Raw genomic sequence first — 23,324 nt, forward strand, 5'->3', positions numbered from 1 at the left:
AAGGGCCTGTTCTGTGCTGTACTGTTCTATGTTCTATGTTCTATGTCATTAATCATGTCATAACTTGCTGACCTCCTAGAACTCTTTGTCTCATCATTCATACCCTTATCTTGTCCTTTGATGGAACAGAAGAAAGTCGGCGACTCCGTCATCCTGACCTTATCTTGTTTTATTTATACAGCCTTAAGTTATGCGGAGTCAGCCTTGCTTATATTGTACCAAATAGCTAAACAATTTTCCCATCATGCTATTCCTTAGTTCGTACAACTTCACAATGCTGGCTTTGAAATCAAGTCAGACAGTACCAGAGGAAAGGTTACTGTGATAACCCCTAAGAGATCCATGGGGAATCACTAATTGATCTCCCTGTGGGACTTGTTGAGTATGAGTACCCCTTGTAACAGGCAATGGCTTAGCCAGCTGGAACTCATTACCTAAGCCTTTTATAAGGCAGACCCAGGACTTGGCCAGAAGAACTACTTGTCCCAGCAGGGATTAGTGTGACTAGCACGGTAGTGGTTTTACTTTGTATTCTGTAAATAAACTAAGTTCCTTTACAGTCAGATTTGCTGAGTTATTACATAACCATTTACAATATTGACTAGAATGGGGGTTGGGAAGGGAAATTGAATGGGAATAGATTGGCAGGATGAGGAGTCGGGTCTCATTCATGAGATGAACTCTGAGAGGGCATGAGGTAAAATAGGAGAGAATCAAGGCAAGGAACAAACTGGGATTAGTTTTTCTTTGCAGGGATAAACTCTGCTGTCTTTTTTCTGTCTGCTGTGTCACACACTCCGACACACCCAGCACTAATCTACACAGACCAAGTTTTGCAATTGGCTTTTATCCCAGTCTCTTGTATATTCCTAGAAGATGAAAATCCACAAACCAGTCTGGGACATAGAGATTCGTGAGACATGGGCTTTGCTGGCTAGCCAGCATTTATTGCCAATCCGTTGTTGCCCTTGGAGGGCAGTTAAGAGTCAACCATATTGCTGTGGCTCTGGAGTCACTTGCAGGCCCGACTAGGTAAGGACGGCAGATTTCCTTCCCTAAAGGACATTAGTGAACCAGATGGGTTTTTCCGACAATCGACAATGGTTTCATGGTCAACAGTAGATTCTTAATTCCAGATATTTTTTATTGAATTCAAATTCCACCATCTGCTTTATATGATTCCTGCTGAGATGATAATCAGCTTCCATTAGCTCCACAGGAGATGGTAGTTATGTATGGCTTTCGTGCCTTTGATATGTTCCTGTCAGGAAAAGCAGTGTGATATTCCATTCCCTCTTAATATCACCCACCCCAGAGAAATTCAGACAGTGATGGAATTTACATTCTTGGAATTTACATCCTGTCACCTTTGACTTGTATGTCAATTTTTAAAAATTCATGTCTCATTTAAAAGTTCAATATGTCCGTATGTAATTCGAGGCTTTACTCCATCATTGTAACACTTCTCCTTGTCAACAGAATTAAATGAGATTCATTTTCATTTCATTACAAAAGGGGGAAAAATTGTAAAACAACAAGCACTCATTTACGCGCATTCATTCTCCGAGCATTGGCCATTATTATCCTTCCAGTTCTAACCGTGCTTCTTTAAGTTCTGGACAGGGTGCCTGCAATCACATTTGATTTCCCATTTTGTGGTGGGAATGGGAATCTGGACTATGGTTTGTACCTTGGCTGCCCTGGGCAGTATCTGTCCTTAATCCACTATGGATCTTTTTTTAATTCATTCATGGGATGTGAGTGTTGCTGGCTGGGCCAGCATTTATTGCCCATCCCTAATTGCCCTTGAACTGAGTGGCCATTCCAGAAGGCATGTAAGAGTCAACCACATTGCTGTGGATCCAGACCAGGTAAGGATGGCAGATTTCCTTCCCTATAGGACATTAGTGAACTAGATAGGTTTTTATGATAATCAACAATGGTTTTGTGATGATCAGTAGGCTTTTAATTTCATCCAGCTTTTATTGTATTCGGATTTCACCATCTCCCATGGTGTAATTCGAAACCCAGTCCCCAGAGCCGTTACCGTGGCTCTCTGGATTACTAGTCCAGTGACACTACCACCAGGCCACGACCTCTCTTAAACATGTTCTAGATTCACCGCTTTAGCCTCTGCGAACTTGTTCTTTGCAAAATTGACCACTAGATCAACTGATTGTACTGTCTGGAAAAGGACTTCCAGTTGCTCTAAGTGTGTTTCTTTGGTGTTGCTGTACACTTGGACACGAGGAACACTATGTGATTGGATAAGCCTATCACTATCTGGTTCATTTAGGCTTTGAAAGGTAGCTGGGTCATTTCTGAATCCAAATGTCATAACTTGACATTCGAATATCCCATATAGAGTTATGAAGGTGGAGATTACCTTTGTGCAGGTAGTAAGGGAACTTGCCCATATCCCTTGAATAAATCTACCGTTGTAGTGTAGGCTGCTTTACCTACCCTATCTACGCAGATTGCTAACAACATTCTGTCTTTTATAAAGGCTGTTACTGCGCAGGTTAGTTTGGCTGTTGGGCAGAGCTGTTCTGCTCAGGTTGCCCACCTCTGTAACCCATGAATTAGCTGATTCAAACCCAGGCACATTTACAGGTCTAACTGCTTGTTTGGTTGCATCTGGCTTACCAAGGCTTACCTCTGCAGGGGTTGCCCTGCTATTCGCCCCGGGATTTTTGCATACTCTGCCTTCTTTAGGGTAGACTCTCCTCTCACCTTTTATGTTTTAGGAGAGTCTTCTAACCAGCCCCAGATGCTCAGGGACACTACTGCCCTCAGGGAAAGATTCAGCTGTTGCTTTACCACCAGGTGGTTTAACAACTGCACGAGGCCAATTTGGGAACTTCTCTGCTCCACAGTTAAATTTGCCATGAAGTGGTCAGCAAAATCAATCACTGGATTCCTGGCCAAGGCCTTTGGCTTTCCTAACATGTTCTATGTCCTCTGGAATACCTGCTCTCTGTTGGAGGTGCAGCTCCAGCTTTGCTCCCTGGTGGCTTTTCGACTGGGGAAGGCACTTTCCTCACCGACTCTGGGGGTATTTTGAAATCACTTGGGTTTGCCTCTAAATTCATAAAGACTCAGCAGGGGGTATAAGCTCCTTTTGATTTAAATCAGGGCAAGGTAGTTTCCTCGCCAATGGAGTATCTGTTTGGGAACTTACTTAGAACTCCTCTTCTAAACTGAAAAGAAGGTTCCAGACAGCTAATCCTCCTGCTCCTCAAGGAGGGCTATGGGCTCCCTTTTTAAAAATGTCCTGCCTGGTGTATGACCTTCTGGTGTTCCTGGTCTGCCCAGTAGCTTTGGAGATACCTTCACTCACAGGGTTGGGCTATCTTTGGCTGCTACATCCTGTGACTCTTCGGCTAAGGGGACAGCATCCTCACTCTTTCCTGGTCTATTCGGGAATTTCCCTATTTCCCATTTAAATTCACCATGAAGCCATTGATCAAACAGAACACTGGGGCATTCGCACCCTCTGTTGTCCTGGGAATTTGTGTTCCCTTAACCTGTGCCACATCTCCTTGAACATTATTGCCCCAAAGTGGACGATTGGCACCTGCTGTACTCCCTTCTGGGTCTTCAAACTGATGAGGCAGCTCAGCTCAAGGGTTCCCTCGTCCCCATTTAGACTTGTCATGAAACCATCTGCCAAACAGATCTTTGGCCCAGTCCTATCTTCCTTCGGGTCTTTTAGACTTACAAAAAACATTTCAGATAACCAGCCAAATCTCCATTAATTGCAATGGGATGGGAAAATCCTGCCGGCGTGAACGGCTGTAACATTCCAGCCTAAGTGTTGAACAAGTGGGAAAACAGCAGTTATTTGTGCTGTTTTTTTCAGCGTGCCACACACTGAAATCTTTTGACACTTCGTGCAATGAAAGACCCACCAGGTGGTCAGCAAAATCAATCACTGGATTCCTGGCCAAGGCCTTTGGCTTTCCTAACATGTTCTATGTCCTCTGGAATACCTGCTCTCTGTTGGAGGTGCAGCTCCAACCCTGCCACACTGTCTCCTTACTGAGCTGTAGCCTGCAGTGTCACACGGTGTTTGTCAGCCCAACGAACGACATGCGGGTTAACACTATAGGGAGAGGGAAGGTTTGAATTCATGGCTGAGGGGATGGTGCAGGAGGGAGGGGTTCAGGTACTTAAGCAATTGGGGCTCGTACTGGGGAAGGTGTGACCTCTATGAGAAGGATGGTCTACACCTTAATCAGAAGGGGACCAATATCCTGGGGGGTAAATTTGCTAAGGCCATGCAGGGAGGTTTAAACTGATTCGGGGGGGGGGAGGGATCCTGAGTAGTGGGGCTGAAAGTGAGGGATGCATGGATGGGGACTGCAATGCACGGCATTGCAGAGGTGGGGTGGAGCAGGGTTTGAAATGTGTATACTTCAATGCCAGGAGTATTCGCAATAAAGTGGGTGAACTTGCAGCGTGGATCAGTACCTGGGACTTCGATGTTGTGGCTATTTCAGAGACATGGATAGAGCAGGGGCAGGAATGGATGCTGCAGGTCCCGGGGTTCAAATGTTTTAGTCGAAGTAGGGAAGGAGGTAGAAGAGGGGGAGGGGTAGCATTATTGGTCAGAGATTGTATCACAGTGTCAGAGAGGAGGTTTGATGAGGACTTATCTGTTGAGGTAGTATGGGCGGAGATTAGAAATAGGAGAGGAGAGGTCACCCTGTTGGGAGTCTTTTATAGACCTCCTAAAAGTTCTAGAGAGGTTGAGGAAAGGATTGCGGAGTCAATCCTGCTTAGGAGTGATAGTAATAGGGCAATTGTTATGGGGGATTTTAACTTGACTAATATTGACTGGAATTGTTATAGCTCTAGCTCGTTAGAGGGGTCAGTTTTTGTTCAAAGCGTGCAGGAAGGTTTTTTGACTCAGTATGTAGACAGGCCAACTAGAGGTGAGGCTATATTGGATCTGGTGCTGGGAAATGAGCCAGACCAGGTGCTAGACTTGGAAGTTGGTGTGCATTTTGGTGATAGTGACCACAATTCGGTTACGTTCACCTTAGTGATGGAAAGGGATAGGCATGAACCTCGGGCCAGTGGTTTTAGCTGGGGGAAGGGTAATTATGAGGCTATTAGGAGAGAATTAGGAAACATAGGTTGGACTAGGAGATTACAGGGACTGGGAACGTCCGACATGTGGAGTTTTTTCAAGGAGCAGCTACTGCGAGTCTGTGATAGGTATGTCCCTGTCAGGCAAGGAGGAATTGGTAGGGCTAGGGAACCGTGGTGCACCAAAAAAGTTTCTTTGTTGGTTAAAAAGAAAAAGGAGGCTTATGTTCGGATGAGACGTGAGCACTCGGGTAGTGCACTAGAAAGCTTTAGATTGGCTAAGAGGGAGTTGAAGAGCGAGCTTAGAAGGGCTAAAAGGGGACATGAGAAGACTTTGGCGGATAGGGTTAAAGAGAATCCTAAGGCGTTCTATAGGTATGTCAAGAACAGAAGGTTGGTTAGGGCAAGTTTAGGGCCAGTTATAGATGGCAGAGGGAAGTTATGTGTGGAACCGGAGGAGATTGGTGAAGCATTGAACCAATATTTCTCTTCGGTGTTCACGCAAGGGGACATGAATATAGCTGAGGAGGACACTGGGTTGCAAGGGAGTAGAATAGACAGTATTACAGTTGATAAGGAGGATGTGCAGGATATTCTGGAGGGTCTGAAAATAGATAAATCCCCTGGTCCGGATGGGATTTATCCAAGGATTCTCTGGGAGGCAAGAGAAGTGATTGCAGAGCCTCTGGCTCTGATCTTCAGGTCGTCGTTGGCCTCTGGTATAGTACCAGAAGATTGGAGGTTAGCGAATGTTGTCCCATTGTTTAAGAAGGGGAACAGAGACTTCCCCGGGAATTATAGACCGGTGAGTCTCACTTCTGTTGTCGGCAAGATGTTGGAAAAAATTATAAGGGATAGGATTTATAGTTATTTGGAGAGTAATGAATTGATAGGTGATAGTCAGCATGGTTTTGTGGCAGGTAGGTCGTGCCTTACTAACCTTATTGAGTTTTTTGAGAAAGTGACCAAGGAGGTGGATGGGGGCAGGGCAGTGGACGTGGTATATATGGATTTTAGTAAGGCGTTTGATAAGGTTCACCATGGTAGGCTTCTGCAGAAAATGCAGATGTATGGGATTGGGGGTGATCTAGGAAATTGGATCAGGAATTGGCTAGCGGATAGGAAACAGAGGGTGGTGGTTGATAGTAAATATTCATCATGGAGTGCGGTTACAAGTGGTGTACCTCAGGGATCTGTTTTGGGGCCACTGCTGTTTGTAATATTTATTAATGATCTGGATGAGGGTATAGTTGGGTGGATTAGCAAATTTGCTGATGACACCAAAGTCGGTGGTGTGGTAGACAGTGAGGAAGGGTGTCGTAGTTTGCAGGAAGACTTAGACAGGTTGCAAAGTTGGGCCGAGAGGTGGCGGATGGAGTTTAATGCGGAGAAGTGTGAGGTAATTCACTTTGGTAGGAATAACAGATGTGTTGAGTATAGGGCTAACGGGAGGACTTTGAATAGTGTGGAGGAGCAGAGGGATCTAGGTATATGTGTGCATAGATCCCTGAAAGTTGGGAATCAAGTAGATAAGGTTGTTAAGAAGGCATATGGTGTCTTGGCGTTTATTGGTAGGGGGATTGAATTTAGGAGTCGTAGCGTTATGTTGCAACTGTACACAACTCTGGTGCGGCCGCACTTGGAGTACTGTGTGCAGTTCTGGTCCCCACATTACAGGAAGGATGTGGAGGCTTTGGAGAGGGTGCAGAGGAGGTTTACCAGGATGTTGCCTGGTATGGAGGGGAGATCCTATGAGGAGAGGCTGAGGGATTTGGGATTGTTTTCGCTGGAAAGGCGGCGGCTAAGAGGGGATCTTATTGAAACATATAAGATGATTAGAGGTTTAGATAGGGTGGATAGTGATAGCCTTTTTCCTCTGATGGAGAAATCCAGCACGAGGGGGCATGGCTTTAAATTGAGGGGGGGTAGTTATAGAACCGATGTCAGGGGTAGGTTCTTTACCCAGAGGGTGGTGAGGGATTGGAATGCCCTGCCAGCATCAGTAGTAAATGCGCCCAGTTTGGGGGCGTTTAAAAGATCCGTAGATAGGTTCATGGACGAAAAGAAATTGGTTTAGGTTGGAGGGTCACAGTTTTTTTTTTTTTTTTTAACTGGTCGGTGCAACATCGTGGGCCGAAGGGCCTGTTCTGCGCTGTAATGTTCTATGTTCTATGTTCTATGTTCTATGTTAGCCATGTTAACACCTACCGAGCTCCCCTGATTGGGGCAACAGCTGCCAAACCTGGTTCTTGTTACTGTTAGTAGGGACTGGAATGGAATGTCTGCAGTCAGCCACAGAGCCTGTCTAGCAGACTGCTGGCAGGGCAACAAGAACAATGTTGTGGGACTGGTAGTCAACCTCATGTGAAACCACTCGGGGGGTCTGTCGGGGGTATGTGCACAACATGTGCCCCAAACTAGTGGCGACCCCCAACCTGAGGATCCCCAGACCAGCACAAGCCCCTCCAAATTCTTGCACCCATGCATTTCCCCCACCCCACCCTGCAACATGGCAGCAACTTAGAATGCCCCCCCCCACTCCAGGGGTTAGTGCTCAGTGCTACTCACCTCCCCGCTCCACTTTGTTACTGCTGTGCCTGACCCACACTTTATAGTCCATCTGTGGTTCGCGCTGGTATGACGTCACACTGGACAGATGGGAAATGTCCAAGAGTGGGAGAAACAGCCGTGCCAAACTCGCTAATATAATTGAAAGCAATTCAAATGCATGCTAATGGGCTGCATGCCAGGAAAAAGTGGCTGGGAAGATACCAAACCGCTCAATGCCGGGTACGATCTGATTTTTTGCATTGCGCATGAGTTTCTGGCTTTGCTACACAAATCGACTGGCACAGCGGGGCGGTAAGATCACACCCAAGATTGGAAGCTCTGGATCCATCTATGTATAAGGTGTGTAAAAATGACGGAAATATCAACAAGTTTCGTGGAGTGAAGGTGGTGGGGGGGGTGGGGTGCAGAGAGAGTATGGTATGGTGTTGGAGTTGGAAAGTTAAATAATGAATGGACCTTTGCACTTACAGGAGAAGCGAGGCCACAGTAATGCTGAGCGATCAGCAACTGGTGGTGCACTGGCCAACCTGGTAATCCTCACCAGCAATGAAGTAGGTGCCCTGGAGCTTGAGGGCGAGCAAGGAGGAAGGTCCTCAGGTCATGAACAGGCAGGTGTTTCAGAGGAAGGTAAGAGTCCAGTGAACAAAAGCGGGGCAGGCAGAGAATGAAAAGAATGTAGGGCCATCTCACCTCTCATAAGAACTTCTGAGAAAATCCCCAGTGATTTAGCAATCACAAAGCCATTGTGCTGCCACTGGGATCTGACAAATCCAGTCTCCTAGCATGGACATTGACTGTGTGATGAGTTGTAATACTGACCAATTGTTTTCCTCCCTCAGATAAGCCAACCTCCAGAGCCAGCCAGGACCCCCAAGGCCTTCCATTGACACCATAGGAGGCGCCACTGACAGATCCACTCGTGTCACACTCTCTCTCTGCACCAATCACCAGCATAGATACAGGCACATTGGTGGGCAATAGCTTATCAGCTCAGATCGTGGTGCACAGTGGTGTGGGCACATCACACTCTCATGAGGAGCTGGAGGAGGCAGAGATGCCCAGCGTGCTGGCATTCGGATAACTGCTGGAGACCAGGACCATGCTGAGTCTGAGGCAGATGATGAGCCTTTGGAGTCGTTCATTAAGCACCAGGCACTGGATGCGAAGGGGGATCTGGCAGATGTCCCTTAGGGTCTGCATGCCAGAAGAGTCCATGCAGAGCATGAACACTGTATTAAGCCTGAACACCAAGTGCACAGTCTCCTCCATTGAGAAATTGGTGACTCTCATGGAGAGGCAGTTCCAGGCTCACAGTCAGGGGTTCCTGAGGTTGCAGTTGGACCTGCAGCTCTCACACAGGCAATAACCTCAGGAGAGACACAGCACCCAGTCTCTCAACTAGGTGCCCATCTTAAATGGGGAGCAGGGAGGTACAGACGTACCTCATGCTGGCCGATGAGCTGTCTGTCATCTCCCTGGGCTCCTCTCATGCTGCTCCAAATGAAGTTGGCAGCTCCTCCTCCCCTCTGCCAGTCAAAGCACCATTCTCAGAGGCCACAACAACTGACTGGTGTCCAGGCATGTCGCTGTGCGCACCCTCCCAGATGGAGCCTGCTCAAGCCTTGCCGACCAGAGGACGATACCAAGCTAATCAGGCCCAACACAACAGCAGAGTCAGCAATCTGCCTCCAATACTGCTATCAGCAATAGGGGCATCGAGATGTAGCACTTGCAAACATAAGTTTAAGGCACCGTGAGTACAATAAGGTGACTTTAGTTGTTTTCCTCAATGCAGTGTTTTGTTTTGATGTAACAAAACAAACCATTTACATTTTGTTCTTTGATTGCTTTTCTGTTATAAAGAATGAAGAACAGGTTGCATTCTACAAAAGTAACTTACAACATGGAAGAAAAGAATTACAACTGTGAAGAAGAGAATGTCCAGAAAAATGATGAAGAGTTCCAACTGAACTTCTTATCCATACAGAGTGAATCACATAGGTTCTGGGTGATTCCACAGTTAAGTGGACAATCTATTAGGATGGAGGTTCTTACTGGTGTTACTGTTTCTTTAATTCCTGAGACTACATACAAAAGCTGAAGCATCTTCCTTTAAAACCAGCTGATTTGATTTTAAGGACGTACATGAAAGAGATCATGCTGTAAAAGGTTACATCATGGTCAACATAGAGTTGAGTGGACAGACAGTGGAGTTGCCTCTCCATGTGGCTCATGGTCATTTTCCAGCTCTAATTCAGAGATCATGGTTGGAGAAGATAAAGTTTAAATCGAGTGCTGTCAACAGATTGGTTGATGTCAAAACAAACCTGAAGCACCCTCTGGATAAATACAAGAGTGTATTCAAAGAAGCACTTAACTGAATGAAGGGAGTTCAAGTGAAACTCAATGAAGGGAGTTCAAGTGAAACTCAAGATGAAGCATAATATGCAACCAAAAAGTCTCAAATCAAGAATGGTGCATTATGCAATTCATTCCAAGGTTGAAGAAGAATTAGTATGACTTGTTAGTGCTGGTGTGCCATGAAACTAGATAGTTCAGTTCACATTTGTGGTGATTTTAAAACAATCGTAAATCCAGTGTTGTGAGCCGATTAATATTTGCTTCCTTTAATTGAAGATTTGTTTACTGGGTTATCAGGTGGGCAGAAGTTCAGCAAGAATTGCTGCTTTGACTTCTTATGGCAGTTCCCAACTTGTGGATCTTCATTCCTACACCAAATTGTGAAGCCTCTTTAGCCGCAAGTTCCATCAACACTGCAATTTCTACTGCCGTCTTTAAAGTCAAAGCATGTTCAGTAAGCAATCTTCTTTGAATAGCCTCACTTTGGAGACTACAAACTAGATGATCTCGAAGAGTATCTTCTAATGACTCACCAAACTCACAATGTTATGCCAGCCTTTTTAAAGTTACCACAAACTGAATAATGCTTTCGCCTTCCGCCTGATTCCTTCATGGAACCTGAACCATTCTGCGATGATCAGTGGCTTTGGAGCATAATGCTCTTCAAGGATCTTTGTCAAGTCATTGTAAGTTTTGGTTCCTGGCTTTGCTGGATGAACCAAGTTCTGGAGCAAATTGAAGGTTTTTCTTCCTGTTGCGCTGGGAAAAGCTGATACGAGCAACTCATTTGAAATTTTATTTGCTTGTACAAAGTACTGAAAATGCTCTGCATAGGAACTCCATGATTCATTTTCTGAATTGAAAGGGCCTGTGGATCCTAATTGACCCGCCATTTCTCTTGCAGCACTTGTGACTCGAGACTATTCAGTATATATTTTTTAATTGTCCTCCCAGAACTTGCTATTTTACCCTGCAGACTATTGACTTGATGTATTTTTTTTTCAAATGGCCCCAGCCATCAAAGCATACCAATTTTTTCAAATATGCCAGATACTGCCTGGATTCTCACCCTTCTCTGATTGTAAAACAAAACCCTCTTTTAAAACTGCACAGAAAACTTTTTCTCACTTGGCCTTCCTCCACTGGGTACTTCAATCTTTAATCGAGGTAACTTCTTATGAGCTGTCCTCAGCATACCATCTAATTCCATCTTTTACTTTTGTTCAATGCTCTTAAAACTTAACTCTAACTCCTTTAAACTTTACCTATTATACATTAAGCTGATCTTTCTCTTCATCCTATCTGTAACTGCAACACTATATGCTGCACCCTCTCCTTTCCTTTTCTCCCTGTGAACTCAATGAATAGCATGTTTTGTCTGTATTGTGCGCAAGAAACAATACTTTTCATTGTATCCCAATACATGTGACAATAATAAATCAAATCCTGTTATTGCTTCTCCCCAACCTTCTAATACTCAAAGTGTGAGGACCCACAATGTTATTTTCTTCTACTTAGGATCTTTTCTCGTTGTCCACAATGAAACAAAATCCCGACTCATCACCAATTTTCTTTTTGTAATGTCCTAACTATGTTATAGATTGTGGGTTTTAACAAAAAGAAAAGATGCACAAATACATTTAAATTAACAACAGAGATTTATTGAAGGAGATGTTGTACGGAGAACAAACTGAAAGTAAAACAGCAACCTGTGCAATACCCTAATGACATCACCATCAAATCATGTGAATAGCTCTTGAAGCAATCTGCAACCACTTAAATATATAACACCAGGAAGCCTCTGGTTCGTTCAGTCTGGCTGATTTGATCCATCCTGAAATGGATGAATGCCATTAACCATCTGAACAGAGCATCAGTAACTAACCTGATGTAGCTATGCACAGCTAACTGGAAGACTCTGCAAAGGTCACCACTGACCCCTGGAAAGATCCAGAGGTATAAAAGTTAAAGGCTGCAGTGCCCTTCAGAGTCACGTGTATTGGGTGTCCCCCCCAAACAGTTGGAAGTTATATTTGCCCCAATTATCTGGCATATAGAAGTGATGGCTTCTCTTGAGAGATGGAGCCTCCTACAGCACTGGACCTCTGTCATGTCTAAGTAGTTGGATCGCTACTTGTATAATCTGGCAGCTGAATAGTGGTGTCTTCTGCTGGGTCATCCTCTTTGCCTTCCCTGATGCCCCTGGACACCCTCTCTCTTCAGCCCCTCTCTTCCTCCTCACAGGAGGTGCACCCTGCGGAGTAAACAATATCCATTTGCTGATCTGCAAAATTCTCAGAGAAATCATACAGGACTAAAGAGTTCTAAAAAATCAAGAAAACATGCAAGAACCTCAAAAGAAAATACCGACAATGGTTAAAAATCTCTAACTCCACACCAAATTCTCACTAACTCAAACCAGCTAACCCTGTCTTTGTTCCAGCCTCCTTTTATCTCACCGTTGGATGACAAATTGGTAAAAACAGATTGGCCATCCTTCTATGTTGCCCATGCACCAATCTGAAAGTTGCACGAGCAAAGTAAATGGAAGTCAATTGGACTATTAATCCTTTTAACTAACTTGCGCCCACCGACCAAAATATCGCACGAGTGCATGATGACGGGATGCACGCCCAACATTTTCTCACACAATTTTGTGCGCTTCAGAGTCAAGCAAGTGTCTGCCCGTGACGTATTAAATTCTGGCTAAGGGTTTATGGATCAGCTCATTATCATCGACCAGTGTGGCTGCCTGCCTGGCCTCTCTGACCCTCTGCTCCTCTAGGTGTGTTTTTATTGAAAAGTGTATGGAGTTTTGAAGCTCCTCAAGAATTATTTCATGGAGGTTTTCATAAGTGCCTTTTGTTTTAGCACCCACACTCACTGGTCAAAAGCAAGTTGTTTAAGCCTTTCAAATTCCAGGTACATCTGGTCAGGTTGTTTCCTGAAGGGACAGATTTTTGATGCTATGCCTCTGGCAGTAACTGGTACACACTCAGCTATGATTTGGGTGTTTAGTAATTTTCTTACCCTTGTCGGGTTGGTATCTCCTTGTTGGTACTCCTGGAAATGTCTGATTGATATATGGATGTTGAAGCTATTGTGATTTATTTCACCATAGTGTTGTTTTCTGTATATTAGTTGGACAGCCAAATCCAACCGAGCAAAATTCACATCCTTGGGTGGTTTGCGGAAACTGTGTTCTCTTACAGGTAGAGAGAATTGGTAAGTCAGAAATATGGCAGTCAGTGCTAATATAGTTGACCATTCCAGATGGGATGATAACCGGTGGAAGATCATTCCCATTCTAGTGGACTTGAGCTTGAATGTTAGAAATGCTAAATATTGTAACTGTAGTTGCAAATGTCGGAGTAAGGGTATCGTAATGGTATCCAGACTGTCTTAACTGCCTCTGCTCAGACCTATGAGGAAGATTTTATAAAACCATTTAAAAGGAGTCCACATGTGATGGATGGGATTTCTGTGACAGCTAACGTCAGCAGTAAATTGGGAGCGATTGAGCCCACTTTAAAATCATTCAGGACTAAGCTGGATGTGAATATCTTCCAGAAACCAAATGATGTTTCTCCCATGGCCATGGAGGAAGTTATAGATGTTGAGAGTAACAGTTGTGTAATTTTACTAGTTTAACCTTTTATAATAGAAGCGTTGATTTAAATTTGGCCTCTTTTAGTAATTTTAATGATCATAAAGGATAGAATAGGGGGATGCTGAGATTTTAGAATCGAATAATGACATAGTTTTATGTGATGGTAAGGAAAGTTTTAATAATGGGAGTGATTTTAACAAAAATATCAATATTTATTATAAAGGCTCTAAATTGAAATTGATTTCCACTAAATGTCAAAACAGTGACGAGTTCCACCCGATTGCATGCCACTATGCAAAATGCAGTGGTACAAATTTGTTACATTAGGTGATTCAAACCCATTAGAGCATCATTGTAAGATAAGCAATATATATTTTAGTATTAAGAAAGGGCTTAGCCAACACGAAGTGCATCATCACCCCGTGAAAGAAATAAAGCACGTATCACCACAAGTAGTAAAAGTTGAATTGATAGGGTAGAAACTAAAATGGACTAAAAGGAGATAATGGCCTGAGTCACTCCCTACCGCTGCTGCTAGAGAGGACAGAGAATCTGACATTCAGCCAAATCTCTGTTCACTGCAGCAGGACGGGAGAATCCCGTGGGCGTGATCTGCCAGTGAATCCTGCCCATTGTCTCTTCTTGATTTAGAATTTAAGTTTCAGAGTTGTAAAAATATTAACAGTAAAATTGCTTTTAAAATCTAAATATAAGATAAACATAAAACTGTTGAGGTTAGTAAATTAAGAGACTCGATTGATAAATCTAGGATAAATAATGTTAATACACAGGATAATTCTGATGAAGTAAACCCAGATTCTAAGGATTTAGTTGCAAAATTATTGCTTAGTAATCAAGTTAATAATGAAACTGTCACTTAGAAGGACATGGACTAGTCAGGAATAGTCAGCATAGCTTTGATAAGGAAAGGTCATGCCTTTGATTGAATTCTTTGAGGAAGTGACAAGGAGGATCGATGAGGGTAGTGCACTGGATGTTGTCTACATGGATTTTAGTAAGGCATTTGACAATGTCCCACATGGCAGACTGGTCAAAAGAGTAAAAGCCCATGGGATGCAGGGTAATATGGCGAATTGGATCGAAAGTTGGCTTGGTACATAGAACATAGAAAGCCACAGCACAAACAGGCCCTTCGGCCCACAAGTTGCGCCGATCACATCCCCACCTCTAGGCCTATCTATAGCCCTCAATCCCATTAAATCCCATGTACTCTCCAGAAGTCTCTTAAAAGACCCCAACGAGTTTGCCTCCACCACCACCGACGTCAGCCGATTCCACTCACCCACCACCCTCTGAGTGAAAAACTTACCCCTGACATCTCCTCTGTACCTACCCCCCAGCACCTTAAACCTGTGTCCTCTCGTAGCAACCATTTCAGCCCTTGGAAATAGCCTCTGAGAGTCTACCCTATCCAGACCTCTCAACATCTTGTAAACCTCTATCAGGTCACCTCTCATCCTTCGTCTCTCCAGGGAGAAGAGACCAAGCTCCCTCAACCTATCCTCATAAGGCATGCCCCCCAATCCAGGCAACATCCTTGTAAATCTCCTCTGCACCCTTTCAATGGCTTCAACATCTTTCCTGTAATGAGGTGACCAGAACTGCGCGCAGTACTCCAAGTGGGGTCTAACCAGGGTCCTATAAAGCTGCAGCATTATCTCCCGACTCCTAAACTCAATCCCTCGATTAATGAAGGCCAGTACGCCGTATGCCTTCTTGACCGCATCCTCCACCTGCGAGGCCGATTTAAGAGTCCTATGGACCCGGACCCCTAGGTCCTTCTGATCCTCTACACTGCTAAGAATGGTACCCTTCATATTATACTGCTGCTTCATCCCATTGGATCTGCCAAAATGGATCACCACACACTTATCCGGGTTGAAGTCCATCTGCCACTTCTCCGCCCAGTCTTGCATTCTATCTATGTCTCGCTGCAACTTCTGACATCCCTCCAAACTATCCACAACACCACCTACCTTGGTGTCGTCAGCAAACTTACCAACCCATCCCTCCACTTCCTCATCCAGGTCATTTATGAAAATGACAAACAGCAAGGGTCCCAGAACAGATCCCTGGGGCACTCCACTGGTCACTGACCTCCATGCAGAGAAAGACCCCTCCACAGCCACTCTCTGCCTTCTGCAGGCAAGCCAGTTCTGGATCCACAAGGCAACAGCCCCTTGGATCCCATGCCCTCTCACTTTCTCAAGAAGTCTTGCATGGGGGACCTTATCGAACGCCTTGCTGAAGTCCATATAGACCACATCCACCGCTCTTCCTTCGTCAATGTGTTTGGTCACATTTTCAAAGAACTCAACCAGGCTCGTAAGGCACGACCTGCCCTTGACAAAGCCGTGCTGACTACTTTTGATCATACTAAACTTCTCTAGATGATCATAAATCCTGTCTCTCAGGATCCTCTCCATCAACTTACCAACCACTGAGGTTAGACTCACCGGTCGGTAATTTCCCGGGCTGTCCCTGTTCCCTTTCTTGAATATAGGGACCACATCTGCAATCCTCCAATCCTCCGGAACCTCTCCCGTCTCCATCGACGATGCAAAGATCATCGCCAAAGGCTCCGCAATCTCCTCCCTCGCCTCCCACAGTAACCTGGAGTACATCCCATCCGGTCCCGGCGACTTACCAACCTTGATGCCATTCAATAGTTCCAACACATCCTCTTTCTTTATGTCCACATGCTCGATCCTTTCTGTCCACCGCAAACCAGCAGTACAACCACCCAGATCCCTTTCCACCGTGAATACCGAGGTAAAGTATTCATTAAGCAGCTCCGCCATTTCTAACGGTTCCGCACAAACTTTTCCCCCTTCACCTTTTAAGGGTCCTATGCCTTCACATCTCATCCTTTTACTCTTGACATATTTGTAGAAAGCCTTGGGATTCTCCTTAATCTTACCCGCCAAGGCCTTCTCATGACCCCTTCTCGCTCTCCTAATTTCCTTCTTAAGCTCCTTCCTACATCCCGTATACTCCTCTAAATCCTTAACACCTCCTAGCTCTCTCAACCTTCTGTACGCCTCTCTTTTCTTATTCACCAGGTTCATCACAACCTTCGTGCACCACGGTTCCCGTACCCTACCAACACCCCCCTGTCTCATCGGAACGTTGTCATGCAGAGCTCCAGACAAACATTCCTTGAAAATCCTCCACTTTCCTTCGGTACTTTTCCCCAAGAATGCCTCCTTCCAATTTACCCGTCTAATTTCCTCCCTGATGACACTGTATTTCCCTTTACTCCAGAGAAACACTTTCCTAGCCTGCCTGATCCTATCTCTTTCCAATGCTATCGTGAAGGAGATAGAATTATGATCGCTATCCCCAAGATGCTCACCCACCGAGAGATCCTCCACCTGTCCAGGTTCATTAGCCAGCACCAGATCAAGTACAGCCTCTCCTCTAGTAGGCTTATCCACATGCTGTGTCAGGAAACTCTCCTGGACACACCTAACAAACTCCTCTCCATCCAAACCCCTAGCCCTAGGGATATTCCAATCTATGTTTGGGAAATTAAAATCTCCCATCACGACAACTCTGTTATTCCTACATCTCTCCAGGATCTGTTTCCCCATCTGCTCCTCAACATCTCTGTTACTATTGGGCGGCCTATAGAAAACACCCAGCAACGTTACCGACCCCTTCCTGTTCCTAACCTCCACCCACAGAGACTCCGTAGTCAATCCCTCCACGGCGTCCCCCTTCTCTACAGCCGTGACACTATCCCTGATCAACAGTGCCACTCCCCCCCCTCTCTTGCCTCCCTCCCTGTCCTTCCTGAAACATCTAAAACCCGGCACCTGAAGCACCCAGTCCTGTCCCTGAGACATCCAAGTCTCCGTAATGGCCACCACATCGCAATTCGAAGCAGCAATCCACGCTCTAAGCTCATCCACTTTATTCACTACACTCCTGGCATTAAAATAGACACATCTCAGACCTTCAGCCTGAGCACTTCCCTTCTCCATCACTCGTCTAACCTCCCTCTTACCCTGTTTACATTCCTTATCTATTTGCGAGCTAACCTCCTCGCTCTCAGTCCCCTCATTTCGATTCCCTCCCCCCAACCTTTCTAGTTTAAAGTCTCTCCAGGTAACAGGAAACAAAGGGTAATGGCTGCTCTTGCAAATGGAAAGTGTTCCAAGTGGTGTTCTACAGGACTCGGTGTTTGTTTCATATATTAACGATTTAGACTTGAACATGAGGGGCATAATTGGGAAATTTGCAAACAACACAAAAAATGGCTGTGTAGTGGATGGTGTAGAGGAAAGCTCTAAGCTCCAAAATGATATAGATAGATTAGTGGAATGGGCAGAAAAGTGGCAGATGGAGTTCAACTCTGAGGAGTGTGAGGTAATGCATTTAAGGAGATCAGAAACTAAAAAGGAAATACACAATAAACGGGAATATACTGAGAGGGGTAGATGAAGTGAGAGATCTTGGCGTGCAAGTGCACAGGTAGCTAAAGTTAGCAGTGCGGGTAGATAAGGTTGTAAAGAAGGTATTTGGAATGCTCTCCTTTATTGGCAAAGGTATAGCATACAAAAGTAGCGATATAATGATGAAACTGTATAAGACACTGGTGAGGCCATACCTGGAGTATTGTGTGCAGTTCTGGTCAGCACATTATAGGAAGGATGTAATTGCTCTGGAGAGTGTGCAGAAAAAAATTACTAAAATGCTGCCAGGGCGAGAGAATTGTAGCTACAAGGAGAGATTGGAGAGGTTGGAATTGTTTTCCTTGGAACAGAGAAGGCTGAGGGGTGACATGATTGAGGTAGACAAAATTGTGAGGGGTAGGGAGAGAGTAGACAGGAGAAACCTGTTTCCCCTGGTAGAGAGTTCAAACACCAGGGGTCATAGATTTAAGCTAAGTGACAGAAGGATTAGAAGAGACATGAGGAAAAACTTTTTTATGCAGAGGGTGATGATTGTCTGGAATTTGCTGCCTGAGTTGCTGGTGGAGGCAGAGACCCTAAACTCTTTCAAGAAGTACCTAGATCTGCACTTTTAGTGCTGTAAATTGCAGGGCTATGGGCCATGTGCAGGAAGATGGGATTAGAAACTAGATTAGAAAGGGCACCTGGGTTTATTTATTAGCATTACAAGTAGGCTTACATTAACACTGCAATGAAGTTACTGTGGAAATCCCCTAGTCGCTACACGCCGATGCCTGTTCGGGTACACTGAGGGAGAATTTAGCATGGCCAATGCACCTAACCAGCGTATCTTTGGACTGTGGGAGAAAACCAAAACACCCGGAGGAAACCCACGCAGACGACATGCAAATTCCACACAGACAGTGACCCAAGCCAGGAATCAAACCCAGGACCCTGGTGCTGTGAAGCATCAGTGGTAACTATGTTTTTAGGTCAGCATGGACAAGATAGGCCGAATGACTCCCTGATGAAATTTCTTAATATTACCAATTTTAAAACTTTTGCTGAGCAAACTTCCAGTCTTGCAGTACTACAAATGATCAAAATGTTACAAATATTTATAGACAACTAATTTTGCATTTTAGAATCACTTTTTAACCGTTTAATTATATTTTATTGATGTTTTAGTTTAGTTCAATCCTTTTAAAAATATTTTTCTTTTTAGTAATAAAATTGGCTGTTTTTTAGTCTTATTAATATTTCTATTTTGCTACACGCTTATCAATGATGATGGGATTATAGCCAAAGTCTATTTGATGTGTCTCCAGCTCATTAACTGTTCTGATCTATGGTGGATAATTTTATTACATCTATTTTACCATTTGTTTTAGTATTTTAACATCTCCAGCCCTGGTTTTTCTAAGCAGAACATTTTCACTGTGGACATACCACAGTAATATATGAAGCAGGTGCTGCATGTATCGATAATATAGATAGCGCTTTTTACTGCCTCATAGTCAGTGGCACTTTCCTCAGGCTGAAAGTTTCCTCTGCACTCATAAAGATCAATGTTGGAATGACCACTTTAACTGCTGTGCTAGCCACTTGAAAGAGATAAAGAAGGTTTCCAACTCTACTTCATCAAACTTAGAGATTAATTGAGTGAACTGCGTTGCCTCAACCCTTAAGTCTGAGCTAATAGTGTCATCAAGGGACACAGCAAGATTTCTGCCACTCAACTTTGCTTGAAACTCCTTTTCCTTCTTGTCCTGAAATTCCAATTTCTGCTGCTCAAATTTTAATCTCTCTACTGCCATGCTATCCATTTTGATTTGATTTATTATTGTCACATGTATTGGTATATAATGAAAAGTATTGTTTCTTGCGTGCTATACAGACAGAGCATACCGTTCATAGTGAAGAAAAGGATAGAGTGTAGAATGTAGTGTTACAGTCATAGCTAGGGTGTAGAGAAAGATCAACTTAGTGCGAGATGGGTCCATTCAAAAGTCTGATGGCAGAAGAAGCTGTTCTTGAGTCGGTTGGTACGTGACCTCAGACTTTTATATCTTTTTCCCGATGGAAGAAGGTGGAAGAAAGAATGTCCGGAGTGTGTGGGGTCCTTGATTATGCTGGCTGCTTTTCTGAGGCAGCAGGAAGTATAGACAGAGTCAATGGATGGGAGGCTGGTTTGAGTGATGGATTGGGCTACATTCATGACTTTTGTAGTTTCTTATGGTCTTGGGCAGAGCAGGAGCCAAACCAAGCTGTGATACAACCAGAAAGAATGCTTTCTGTAGTGCATCTGGAAAAGTTGGTTAGATTCATAGCGGACATGCCAAATTTCCTTAGTCTTCTGAGAAAGTAGAGGCGTTGATGGGCTTTCTTAACTATAGTGACGGCATGGGGGGACCAGGACAGGTTGTTGATGATCTGGACACCTAAAAACTTGAAGCTCTCGAACATTTCTACTTTGTCCCCATTGATGTAGACAGGGGCATGTTCTCCACCACGCTTCCTGAAGTCGATGACTATCTCCTTCGTTTTGTTGACATTGAGGGAGAGATTATTGTCTTCCCACCAGTTCACCAGATTCTCTATCTCATTCCTGTACTCTGTCTCGTCATTGTTTGAGATCTGATCCATTATGGTGGTGTTATCAGCAAACTTGAAAATTGAGTTGCAGGGGAATTTGGCCACACAGTCATAGGTGTATAAGGAGTATAGTAGGAGGCTGAGGACACAGCCTTGTGGGGCACTGATTCATTGTCCTCCTGTCGACCATTAACCATTCCTTTAAAAAGTTCGTGTTTTCTGGCTTTTGGGTAAAATTCTAATCCTAAATGCATCGCTATATCTTTTAACTGTTCAAAAGATGAACTTTTAAATCCTCAAAACTAACATTCTCTGGTTCTTCTAGAGAAATACTGGCACCAATAGTGGACATTTTTAGACTTTACTAGTACAGACTCAAGAAATCCTTTTTGCAGTTTCTTAAAATGGTTTCAAAGGAACAATTTACTTTCCCCACTCTAATTCATTCTGTGGGAACAATGCCAGCCTCCAATTTGTTATGACCAGTCCCCAAGCAAGGTTCCTCAAATCTATTATCCCAGATAAGAATACTCAATTTATTAAATTCCGGATGGGATACCCCTGAATTATTATTGGTGCGGAGGAATGAACTGACTCCCTCCCTTTATTCAACCACCTTGCAACAAGATTACTTCAAAAAGGATCCCTCCCTTGCGGATACCTTTCTCCTGCCCAATATATTTATGTTTCAGAAGGAGCCAATTTAACCAGGCTTTCTTGTGTCAAAGAGTAGTTGATTGACTACTGAACAGGAGAAAATGATAAAACACGTAAACACATTCAAACAAATTAGAAATGAGAATTGATTCTGAAAAGTTTTTTAAAATATGCAAATCAGTCCTTGACTTGTCTGTGAGTAAATGGTGAAAGATTACAGCCGTTGAGATTAGTGAATCCAGTGGTGCTGACTTCAGCAGTTGAATATTTGGTTTCAAAATTCCAGCATCCTGCAGTTTAGCTGAGATGTTGTCCAGCTTCCTTTTCAGCTGTTGCTTTGTTGACTTGACTTGCTTCAGCAATCAGAGAGTGAGAGTTGTGTTCTTACTTAACAGCCAGAACAGGGGCGAACTCTGCCATTGTTTTGGTTTTGTATCACACAGCTAGCACTAGTCCACACTGACCAAGTTTTGTAGCTGGCTTTTGTCAGTCTTTTGTATATTCCTGGAAGGCGAAAATCCACAAACCGGTTTTGGGGCATTGCTTACAGGATATGTTTGTTTCCTGATGAGACAATAATCAGTGTTTATTATCTCCACATGAAATAGCAGTTAGTTTGGCTGTGGCTTTCGTGCTTTTGGTATATCCTTATCTAGAAAGGGGGTGTGATATTCCATTGTGACTCGTTTCACCCACCCCAGAGCAATTTAAACAGTGATAGAATTTACATTCCCAGAATTAACATTCTCAGCCATCTTTGGCTTGTATATCCATTTTTAAAAGCACTCATCTTATTTAAAAGTTCAATATGTCTGTTGGTAATTTGAAGTTTTTCTCCATCATCGTGACGATACCACGTCAACAACATTACCCTTATCAATTCTCTCTATTACCTCATCAAGAAACTTGGATCAAGTTAAACATTATTTTCTTTATTATTTCACAGGATGTGTTCATCACTAATTTCCCTTGAACTGTGTCTTTCTTTGCCTACATACAGTTAAGCTGCTATTCCTGCAGCTCTCAGCCTCCAGGATGTGCAGTAACACCAGCTAATGCTCAAACACCAAAATGCGGAACTCGAGCTGCTGCTGCTCTTGGCACACCCTACTGTTTTTAAAAATGTATTTATTAGTGTCGCAAGTTGGCTTACATTAACATTGGGATTGTGGTTGGTGCAGACTCAATGGGCCGAATGGCCTCCTTCTGCACTGTATGATTCTATGATGCCACAATGAAGTTACTGTGAAAATCTCCTAGTTGCCACACTCCGGCACCTGTTCGGGTGCACTGAGGGAGAATTTAGCATGGCCGATGCACCTAACCAGGACTGTGGGAGGAAACCGGAGCATACGGAGGAAACCCATGCAGACACGGGAAGAACGTGCAGACTCCGCACAGACAGTGACCCAAACCGGGAATTGAACCCGGGTCCCTGGCGCTGTGAGGCAGCAGTGCTAACCACTGTGCCACAGTGCTGCCCTAATGAAACCTTCGGGTTAGTGGTGATTTTGTCTGATAATTCTTGTGTGAAATTACTTAAGACATTTTTTTATGCTGAAGACATTATTTAAAAGTAAGCTGTTGATGCCATAATTTGCCATTTTTATTTATGTCAGGTAAAGATGGCCTGATCATTACATTCTGACTATAATCTTACTTGCATTCAATCAGTTAAAGGAAAGCATTACTGGTATATGTTTGCTTTACAGTATACGATAAGGAATATTCAAAACTACCCTGTGCAATGTTCCCACACTCTTGTCAATGTTTTCCATAGTTGGGAGTTTCACGCCAGTAAGTGGGGTGCACTGGGAGATCTCCAGCCATTACCCCACAGACATCGCCACCCCACCTCCCCCCACTCCCCCCTCCCCCCCCCCCCCCCCACCCCCATGGCAACATGGGTTTCTAGCATCGGAGCATCGGGACCTTTCTGATGAGTCCCGCCTGTCACAACCCCCTCCACGGCCCACCCTCTCCTCAGCCCCCGCTTTTGCCAATCACACCCCTTGTCT

The 23,324-nt window shown here is 44.2% G+C and overlaps 1 protein-coding gene across 1 annotated transcript in view; it reads left to right on the top strand.

Moving 5' to 3' along the window:
• Positions 1-23,324, top strand: part of ak9 (adenylate kinase 9) — a 370,082-nt gene that overhangs the window by 345,102 nt on the left and 1,656 nt on the right. The window lies entirely within an intron of this gene.

The sequence above is a fragment of the Mustelus asterias genome, chromosome 5 (genome assembly GCF_964213995.1).
Source record: "Mustelus asterias chromosome 5, sMusAst1.hap1.1, whole genome shotgun sequence".
Classification (NCBI taxonomy): domain Eukaryota; kingdom Metazoa; phylum Chordata; class Chondrichthyes; order Carcharhiniformes; family Triakidae; genus Mustelus; species Mustelus asterias.